The 11,442-nt window shown below is 37.1% G+C and overlaps 1 protein-coding gene and 1 pseudogene across 8 annotated transcripts in view; both read right to left on the bottom strand.

Moving 5' to 3' along the window:
* Positions 1 to 11,442, bottom strand: part of 5PtaseI (inositol polyphosphate-5-phosphatase A) — a 612,658-nt gene that overhangs the window by 190,907 nt on the left and 410,309 nt on the right. The window lies entirely within an intron of this gene.
* Positions 2,123 to 4,894, bottom strand: LOC138852048 (NADH-ubiquinone oxidoreductase chain 5-like; annotated as a pseudogene).

The raw sequence follows: 11,442 nt of genomic DNA, 5'->3' as shown, positions 1-11,442 counted from the left end.
ACTAGTACGTCTTACGCGTAGGGGTTTTTGACGTACTAGTACGCATAAATTCTAGCGGCCTCAAATCTCGCAGGAAAAGGCTGATAAGCCTAGATGTGAGAGAATGGGTCTGTGTGGTGGGTGTGCGCAGTAGGAAAAAAATCTGGGACCCAGTGGTGCATTGTGGGAATGCCATCATAGTACACAATTTCCACCGTGCCCTGCGGTAAGAAGTTCCTCACTCCTCGGCGAATTGGGACACTTTTGTTCCCCAGTGACAGTTCTAATACAGATGGAAGTGACAGTGAAGATGAGTTTCAAGGTTCTGGTGAGGTTTTGACCGAAACTAATAGTGAGGAAAACCCAGACAACCCACAGCCTTCCACCTCTGGTGCTGGGCCGTCGTTCAGTTGTACCAGAATCAAAGAAGAAACTCCTATTTTCCAAAATCCCAGACTCAGATGTGAGCATTGGTGATGATAATGATAGTGATTATGAACTACAAGCTCTTCAAACTTGTTCCAAGAATGGAGGAGGAGGAGGAGGCAGAGGAGGAGGAGGCAGAGGAGGAGGAGGCAAGAGGAGGAGGAGGCAAGAGGAGGAGGAGGCAAGAGGAGGAGGAGGCAGAGGAGGAGGAGGAGGAGGAAGAAGAAGAAGAGGAGGAGGAGGAGGAGGAAGAAGAGGAGGAGGAGGAGGAGGAGGAGGAAGAGGAGGAGGAGGAGGAGGAGGAGGAGGAAGAAGAAGAATACGTAATGATAACAATAATACATAATAATAATACATAATAATAATAATACATAATAATAATAATACATAATAATAATAATACATAATAATAATAATACATAATAATAATAATAGGTAATAATAATAATATGTAATAATAAATGTTCACCCATGACAGTAACAAGATAAGGGGAGATAACATCTGATAAGTGCTGACGTTTGATGAGGGTAAATGAGGGTAGAGCTGATGCCAAAAGATGAGATGAACATCGCCCTCCCTTTGTTTTTGCTGGTATACTAACATTTCTGTCTGTCTATTTGCCTGTCTGTCAAGCTCCCTGTCTATCCATCTAGCTCTCTGTCTCAGAGAGCCACAAGACTGCGTCATCACTTTTACTCACATCTTCAAGCAGAGTATAGCACTTTGTCTGGGTTTCTTGGGTTATCTTAGGTAATTTATACTATGTATACTTGTATTTATGTGTACCTGTGAGACAGAGATAGACAGACAGATAGAATGAGGGAGAAAGATAATTAGATAGAATGGAGGAGGGGAAGCAGCATCCGACCCCATTGTTTTGACAGGCCGGAGGGGGAAAGAGTAATGAGCCATTATGTCACTTTGACAGCTGCCGACTCCTTGTAATTTACACTATGGACGAGGAGGAGAAGGAGAAGGAGGAAGAGTAGGGGGAAGAGAAGAGGAAGAAGAGGAGGAGGAGGAAGAGTAGGAGGAAGAGGAATAAGAGGAAGAGGAATAGTAGGAGGAAGATTAGGGGGAAGAGGAGGAAGAGGAGGAAGAGGAGGAGGAAGAGTAGGAGGAAGAGGAAGAGGAGGAGGAGGAAGAGGAGGAGGAGGAAGAGGAAGAGTAGGAGGAAGAGGAAGAGGAGGAAGAGGAAGAGTATGAGGAAGAGTAGGGGGAAGAGGAGGAAGAGTAGGGGGAAGAGGAGGAAGAGGAAGAAGAGGAGGAGGAGGGTGGAACACTAGTACACTGGTACTGGTACACTAACATTTCTGTCTGTCTATTTGTCTGTCTGTCAAGCTCCCTGTCTATCTGTCTATCCGTCTAGCTCTCTGTCTCAGAGAGCCACAAGACTGTGTCATCACTTTTACTCACATCTTCAAGCAGAGTATAGCACTTTGTCTGGATTTCTTGGGTTATCCTAGGTAATTTATACTATGTATACTTGTATTTATGTGTACCTGTGAGACAGAGATAGACAGACAGATAGAAAGAGAGAGACAGATTGAAAGAGATAGAATGAGGGAGAAAGATAAAACACCATTGTGTATGACACCATGTTTCAGAGTTCCACAAGCTGCAGAACTAATAGGAATATGTTCAGTGACTGTATATTGGTATATATATTATAGAACAATAATAATAAACAATGTTTTGTATTGTTTGTTTTTGTAAACAAGTTTTGTAAACAATATATTGATAATTATGTTTGTGTGCTTATTGTGTTGTATACAACGAGTGTATATATGTACATTGCACCTTACTTTGGTCTCATAGGCCACATAAGTTATGTGAAAAAATAAAATAGTGAAAAAAACAACAAACCTTCAAATACAAGTAAATCAAAGTTTACCGGGTGAGCGGCAGTCGCCGCTGTTGCCATACGCGGCTCATTTTCTGCAAACTTCATGCATCCATATCTCCGTAAGTATTGATGGTAAAATTTTTTTGTTTATCCTATAATGTTTAGAAAAAAAAACTCTATTTTTTCATAAGAAAAAATTTTTTTTTTTTTGAAATTTGGCCGACCCTGAGAACGAGTTTCGGAGAGGGCCTGTCGACCCTCAAAGGGTTAATGATAAAATTGAAATTCTTCTTTCCTGTCAAAGAGAATTATGTCAGCGAAAAAGCTTCTAACTTATTTCCCGAGCGGTTAGACTCCGTTCACTTCTCTTTTTTATAGTGTATAAAACATATTACATTTTCAATGTAAAGCTGAAGATCTTTTCTTCTAAAAATATTACTCACAGGTTAATAATCACCTTTGCAGCTTCAATGCAAAATTCTAATTTAAAATATATAAGTAAACTAAATAAAAATAAAAAACATGACAATAATCCAAATAAAAAATCTTTTTATATAAATTATAATCATATTCTCCTGTCTCAGTTGCAGGTAACCAGAACCTTTTATTAATCTATCAAACCCTCCTTCACCTCCAAAATATTCTGACCAACCTTTATCCCCGACCTTGAAAAAAGTATCCCTCGTTCTTAGTCCCCAGCGAGACACCCTAAACATTGACAAAATTGGTATAAACCATATAGACCCTATGAACACAACATAAGAATAAAACCCAACAGACTTAAGTCTAGTTCTTGCCCTAACTATGTTAATTACATAACCTAAAAGAGCCCCAACCCCTCTCACTAAAAAAGCCAAAATTTTAAAAAGGGACCTCAAACAAATCATATAAGGCTCTGGAAAAACTACTCAAGCTAAAACACACCCTCCTCTTACTGCCCCAATCCTTAATATTATTATACCCCTTAGCATTATCCTATGCCTTTCCCTAACAAATATTATAGATCTTATATTAGAGAAACACCTTAATCTATAATAAATTAACCGAAATGTATAACATACTGTTAAGCCAGTGCTTAAAACATATAAAAAAAAATCTAAAAATATTAATTTCCCTTATAAATGCAACTTCCAAAATCAAATCTTTGGAATAGAATCCAGCCAAAAAAGGTATACCACATAAAGTCAGATTAGCTAAGTATATACAAACCCTAGTTAAAGACATACACATCACCAGCCTGCCCATATTCCGAATATCTTGATATTCTTTAACCCTATGAATTACCATCCCAGCACACATAAACAATAAAGCCTTAAATAAAGCGTGAGTTAATAAATGAAAAAAAGCAAGGTCAGCAAACCCCAAAGATAAAATACTTATTATAACACCCAATTGTCTTGAAGTTGATAGAGCAATGATTTTCTTCAAATCAACTCAAAATTAGCCCCCAAACCCGCTATAAATATAGTTAGACAAGAAACAATTAACAAAACCCTTTGCACACACGAACCCTCCAAAGCCCCACTAAACCGAATCAAAATGTAAACACCAGCTGTTACTAACGTAGAAGAATGGACTAAAGCCGAAACCGGAGTAGGGGCAGCCATAGCTGCTGGAAGCCAAGCCGAAAATGGAATTTGAGCTCTTTTAGTCATAGCAGCAATACACACAAAAACTTTTAATAATAGAAAATCTCTACTCAAATATCTTTCATAGAAAATAAAATTTCAGCCCCCTAACATAAAAAGTAAAGAAATACTCAATAAAATTCCAACATCCCCAACTCGATTTGACAAAACTGTTAACATACCTGCATTCACAGATTTTTCGTTTTGGTAATAAATTACCAATACATAAGAAATTAACCCTAACCCATCCCAACCTAAAAGAATTCTACTTAAATTAGGGTTAATAATCAAAGCCCCTATAGATAAAACAAAACCAAAAACTAAACATATAAATCGTCTATACCTTTTATCTCCACTTATGTAATCCCCTCTGTAATACATTACCATAGAAGACATAAACAAAACCACCCCTAAAAATAGGAATCTTACTCAATCATAAATCAAAGTTGCCACAAAAGAAGAAGAGTTCAAAGAAAAAATCTCCCACTCAATTACATAAGTAGCCCCAGAACTTAACCTTACTAAACTAAAATAAAAACCAATGCCCAAAGTGATAAAAACACTAAACTAACTAAATGACCATAAGCACTTCGCAACACGATTTAAAATAACTTTCTTATCTCTTCGGCGCCACAACCCGACGTTTTACCCTAAACTATTTAAATTGAAGAGTTCTAGTTCTAGTAGTTTAAAAAAAATTTTGGTCTTGTAAACCAAAGATGAAGTCCATTTCTAGAACTTTATACCATCTCAGTATAATATTTTATATTTTATCCTTTCTATTACCTTAAGCATAGCAATCCTGTTCTCAACCTTAACACATCCTCTTTCCATAGGACACCCTCCTTACACAAACCATTCTTATCTGCATACTTTCAGGTCTCTTCAGACCTTTCTTCTGATTTTCATATATTTTACTCCTAATTTTTTTAGGAGGGATATTAATTTTGTTTATTTACGTCTCCTCTCTAGCTTCCAACGAAACCTTTAAAATTCACTTAAAGTCTAGTCTATTAATCATCCTATCACTACCCCTGTCCCCTATTCTAACCTTTTTAGACCCTTTATTTCTCCCCTCAAAACTTTTTGACTCCTCATTATTCCTAACTTTAGAAAACAAAACAAATTTAACCATTTTATCAACCAGCTCCATCTACTCATTCCTTCATTTCCTCTTACTATCCTAGCAATTTTATATCTACTACTCACCTTAATTGTTATTGTCAGTATTATTAATATCACATCGAGACCTTTACGGCCTTCAAAACTCTAAACAGAAAATAGTTTACTTATAAAATATTAATTCTGGAAATTAAAGAAAAAGCCTGGCTTTTTTTCTGGCCTTTTATTAAAACTATTTCAATTAATTAATCCTTTCGTACGAAAATAACTTAAGACTCCTTAGAAGATAGAAACCAACCTGGCTCACGCCGGTCTGAACTCAAATCATGTAAAAATTTAAAGGTCGAACAGACCTTCTTCTGTAACTGCTACACCACAAAGAAATTTTTAATTCAACATCGAGGTCGCAAACTCTTTTGTCGATAAGAACTCTCAAAAAAAATTACGCTGTTATCCCTAAAGTAATTTACTCTTTAATCCTAAAAAGGGATCATATAAACAAATATCTCTGATTTAAACAAAAAACAGTTATATAACTTATATCCTAGTCGCCCCAACCAAACATCTTGCTAATAATAAGCTTTACTATTCCAAATCACTCTTAACCAGCCCCATGTACAAACTTTATGGGGTCTTATCGTCCCTCAAACTCATTTAAGCCTTTTCACTTAACCCTTTGACTGTCGCAGCCGTATATATACGTTTACGAGGTACCGTGTTTGACGTATATTTTTTTTTTTTATTATTATCACACTGGCCGATTCCCACCAAGGCAGGGTGGCCCGAAAAAGAAAAACTTTCACCATCATTCACTCCATCACTGTCTTGCCAGAAGGGTGCTTTACACTACAGTATTTAAACTGCAACATTAACACCCCTCCTTCAGAGTGCAGGCACTGTACTTCCCATCTCCAGGACTCAAGTCCGGCCTGCCAGTTTCCCTGAACCCCTTCATAAATGTTACTTTGCTCACACTCCAACAGCATGTCAAGTATTAAAAACCATTCGTCTCCATTCACTCCCATCAAACACGCTCACGCACGCCTGCTGGAAGTCCAAGCCCCTCGCACACAAAACCTCCTTTACCCCCTCCCTCCAACCTTTCCTAGGCCGACCCCTACCCCGCCTTCCTTCCACTACAGACTGATACACTCTTGAAGTTATTCTGTTTCGCTCCATTCTCTCCACATGTCCGAACCACCTCAACAACCCTTCCTCAGCCCTCTGGACAACAGTTTTGGTAATCCCGCACCTCCTCCTAACTTCCAAACTACGAATTCTCTGCATTATATTCACACCACACATTGCTCTCAGACATGACATCTCCACTGCCTCCAGCCTTCTCCTCGCTGCAACATTCATCACCCACGATTCACACCCATATAAGAGCGTTGGTAAAACTATACTCTCATACATTCCCCTCTTTGCCTCCAAGGACAAAGTTCTTTGTCTCCACAGACTCCTAAGTGCACCACTCACTCTTTTTCCCTCATCAATTCTATGATTCACCTCATCTTTCATAGACCCATCCGCTGACACGTCCACTCCCAAATATCTGAATACGTTCACCTCCTCCATACTCTCTCCCTCCAATCTGATATTCAATCTTTCATCACCTAATCTTTTTGTTATCCTCATAACCTTACTCTTTCCTGTATTCACCTTTAATTTTCTTCTTTTGCACACCCTACCAAATTCATCTACCAATCTCTGCAACTTCTCTTCAGAATCTCCCAAGAGCACAGTGTCATCAGCAAAGAGCAGCTGTGACAACTCCCACTTTGTGTGTGATTCTTTATCTTTTAACTCCACGCCTCTTGCCAAGACCCTCGCATTTACTTCTCTTACAACCCCATCTATAAATATATTAAACAACCACGGTGACATCACACATCCTTGTCTAAGGCCTACTTTTACTGGGAAAAAATTTCCCTCTTTCCTACATACTCTAACTTGAGCCTCACTATCCTCGTAAAAACTCTTCACTACTTTCAGTAACCTACCTCCTACACCATACACTTGCAACATCTGCCACATTGCCCCGCTATCCACCCTGTCATACGCCTTTTCCAAATCCATAAATGCCACAAAGACCTCTTTAGCCTTATCTAAATACTGTTCACTTATATGTTTCACAGTAAACACCTGGTCCACACACCCCCTACCTTTTCTAAAGCCTCCTTGTTCATCTGCTATCCTATTCTCCGTCTTACTCTTAATTCTTTCAATTATAACTCTACCATACACTTTACCAGGTATACTCAACAGACTTATCCCCCTATAATTTTTGCACTCTCTTTTATCCCCTTTGCCTTTATACAAAGGAACTATGCATGCTCTCTGCCAATCCCTAGGTACCTTACCCTCTTCCATACATTTATTAAATAATTGCACCAACCACTCCAAAACTATATCCCCACCTGCTTTTAACATTTCTATCTTTATCCCATCAATCCCGGCTGCCTTACCCCCTTTCATTTTACCTACTGCCTCACGAACTTCCCCCACACTCACAACTGGCTCTTCCTCACTCCTACAAGATGTTATTCCTCCTTGCCCTATACACGAAATCACAGCTTCCCTATCTTCATCAACATTTAACAATTCCTCAAAATATTCCCTCCATCTTCGCAATACTGTACCTCTAACTCTCCATTTAATAATTCTCCTCTCCTATTTTTAACTGACAAATCCATTTGTTCTCTAGGCTTTCTTAACTTGTTAATCTCACTCCAAAACTTTTTCTTATTTTCAACAAAATTTGTTGATAACATCTCACCCACTCTCTCATTTTATTCATATTTTATTCATTCTAGAGTATACACAGTAGGGCCCCCCTTTACAGCGTTTTGCCTGACGGCGTTCTGCTAATATGGAGATGTCAAATTATGACCAAAATTTGCTATACGGCAAGCGCTCTTTCAAATATGGTGCCCCCACCTAGTTTGTTTACATTCTCCATGACCACATGTATTATGTCTGGAAACTTTCCAATATTTCAAGTGTTTTATAGTAATTGTGTATTTTATATTTACTCTGATAATTATACTTATGTGTACCTGTACCTAAATATACTTACACACTGTACTGGTGTGAAGGTACACATTAAAATCGCTAAGAATCTCTCTACTCATGATGCTAATAGTACGTAGTAATCACCATTCTTGGGCACATTAAATGTTTTATTTTACATTAATAAAGACATTTTCATTAATCCATCTATGATATTTTCCTCAAAATTATATAAGAAACACGTTACATAGCATATAAACATAATACATACACTCAAAGAATAAAAATTGACATAAATATGAGATTTGTTTACAAAGCGGCTGTGTAGATATTGTCAGAAGAATTACGTTTTCTCTAGTCAAACACTGGGGGATACCTGTATAAAAATATTCCTTTCGTATGCCTTCACTCTATATATAGCAATTCACGACCCTTGTGGGTTTAGTGCTTTTTTATTATGATGATAATATCATCATCTTCACTCTAAAAATGGAGTGTTGCATGAGAATGGGAGTGTTGCTGTTTGTTTATTCTGTACTAACTTGTGCAACTCGTATTTGTATTGTGAGGTAATTATTATAATATAAAAATATTGTGAGGTAAAAGTTTTACAAATTCTTACAAACGTACGTGAATGAACTAAAACCAGACATATATTAATACGCATTTATTTTGCCTGACCAAGTGATCGCCCACTACCTGTTCAATTTGTGTTCATACATTGTCTGAAGTCTGTATCTCGTTCCCTCTTGTTTACTCTTTCGTTAACTAGTTGGCTCTCATTGACGATGGCGTCTAAGCTTAGCTGTGATAAAAAGAGGAGTCGTAAGCCTCTTGCTTTCAGTGCCAAGTTAGAGGATGATGGTGTGCCATTCTGATTTTATTCAATAAACACCCTGCCACTTACCTATCACATATTAATATTAATATTTTAAGGTAAGTAATAAGTGTACTCTGTGTGTATCTTACCTTTTATTATTTTTTTTTTTTGTTTTTTTGCCTATTTCTATTGCTAACTTAACCCTTTGGGGGTCGACAAGTCCTCTCAGAGACTTGTTCTCAGGGTCGGCCAAATTTCAAAAAAAAAAAAAAATTATTTTTTCTTATGAAAAGATAGAGAATCTCTTCCCGATTATAATGACACCAAAAGTATGAAATTTGATTGAAAACTTATGGAATTATGCTCTTGCGAAGTTAGCAATCTTGACGATGTCTACGCATCAGCGATTTTGCCCACTTTGAGCCCTATTTTCGGCCAATTCCAATTTACTAGTCGACAAAATTCATAACTATTTTGCTAGAGCTCCATTTTTTTCTATCGAATGAGTACAAGAAACCACCCATTTACCGATTTCAACTATCCAATAAAGTGGTCAGAATTTAGCAATTTTGCCAATTTAAAAAAATTTCATAAGATGCCAATTTCTGAATAGGGTCCAGAATAAACAGGAAAGACATTCCTGGCACTAAAATAACAAGTTCTCTGTTCGTTAGTCACATCTCCAGGCCCCTCTTATATTTCTTTGGCTTTCCACTTTGAATTTTTATTCTTACAAAAAAAAAAAATAAGATTTACAGTTATGCAGACTACTGCATTAGTGTAGAAATGGTATAAATAATATCAGCGCACTTGTGAAAGAATATTAGACTCACCAGTTGATGTGTATTGGACGCTTAGCATGATTTGTTTACTTTTGAACTTTGGTAAAAATCGAACATTTCTGCTACTTTGATCTCAATTTCAAGGTACTTTTCATTGTAAAACCAGTCAAAATCATCTCGATTTCTGTAATATGTTTTCCATTCTATAAAATGGGACCAAAAAAACTAGAATGCAATAATAAATACCATACGAAAATACAGTGCAAAGTCGCTGTTTTAATCCAAAAACACGGTCAAAGTTTTTTTTTCTCATTACGCACTGTGTGCTGCAGGATTTTTTTTATACTGCGCACACTGACCACATAGACCCAATCTTACATATGTAGGCCTACCAGCTTTCTCTCACTAGATTTGAGGGTGTTAGAATTTAGGCGTACTAGTACGTCAAAAACCCTGGGTCGTAAGACGTACTAGTATGTCCGAAACCCCCAAAGGGTTAATGTAAGTTAGTGTAACTTGTTGTCTGGTATGTATTGCATATTTTATATATGCTCTGATTATAATACTTGTGGACCTCTGTGGTAACCGGGTGGAGGGATAACATTACGCTTTCTCTGCTCAGCCACCAGAGAAAATGTGTATAAATCTGCGTTTGGCCCAGCCACTCCCCCACTCCGCTTTTTACAATTTTCAGCATGAATTATTCATTACTTCTCCCTTCGTTGATGATGGTATCTACAGGTAGTTGTTAGAAATTATTAAATTCAGTGAACAAGGTATGTCGATGCTAATATGGCTCTGGGCCACAGTGTAGGTAGCCGGTAGGTGTAGTGGGCTACACCTACTGGCTACGTACACTGACTTCTTACCAATAAATACTACTCACCTCTCTTCCTACATTAAGACTACACATATTTTAAGGTAAATAATGAGTGTACTGCATGTGTATTTTAACTCTGGGATGTTTTAAATATCGTATATTAAGTATGAGACGGGGAGCCAGGGCTACCTACACCTGACTTCCTACAAATAAGTACTACTCACCTCTTTCCCTACATTAAGATTACAAATACTTTAAGATAAATAATGAATGTACTGTGAATGTATTTTATTTTGTGTGTTTTTAATGCCTAGGTCTATTACTAACTTAACATAATTTAGTGTAAACTTGTTGTCCGGCATTTATATGCATTTATATGAGGAAAAAATGGGATTCTGTTTTTCGGCGATGTCTGCTTTCCGGTGATAGCCTGGAACCTAACCTGCTGTATAAGTGGGGCCCTACTGTATCTGGTTTCTATATTATTTATATTGTTTATTATGTCATATTAGATGAATTGTGATAGATAAATAAGACACAGAGTTGATGAGAGCGAAATTATTGAAGTATTTTATGGTGCCTGGAATTCCACTGGAACGAATCAATTCCATTTCAATTAATTTAAATGAAGAAAACTGATGCTGCAAATGAGCAAATCCAAATGCGAGCAAGATCACAGAACAGATTAACCCTTAAACTGTCCAAACGTAGATCTACGTTCACTCACATGGCGATCCAAATATTTTGAAAAATAAAAAAATAATTTTTTTTCTTTTAAAATGAAGAGCACATTTTTCTACATATTATAGGCTAAAAAAAAATTCAGGGTCAATACTTATGGAGATATAAGACCGTGAAGTTGACTCTGGATGCTTACCTGTCGGCAACATCGACTCCTTCCACATGCAGAAGTGTTGCCAAAGTACCTTTTTTTCTCGCTTTTATTTTAATTTATATATTTTTTATGTTCTGATAATTACAATTTATAATAGTTCTTGTAATTTCA

This window comes from Cherax quadricarinatus, chromosome 6 (assembly GCF_038502225.1).
Source record: "Cherax quadricarinatus isolate ZL_2023a chromosome 6, ASM3850222v1, whole genome shotgun sequence".
Lineage (NCBI taxonomy): Eukaryota > Metazoa > Arthropoda > Malacostraca > Decapoda > Parastacidae > Cherax > Cherax quadricarinatus.
Note: the sequence above shows the minus strand (reverse complement) of the source record. Positions and strands in the feature narration are given on the sequence as shown.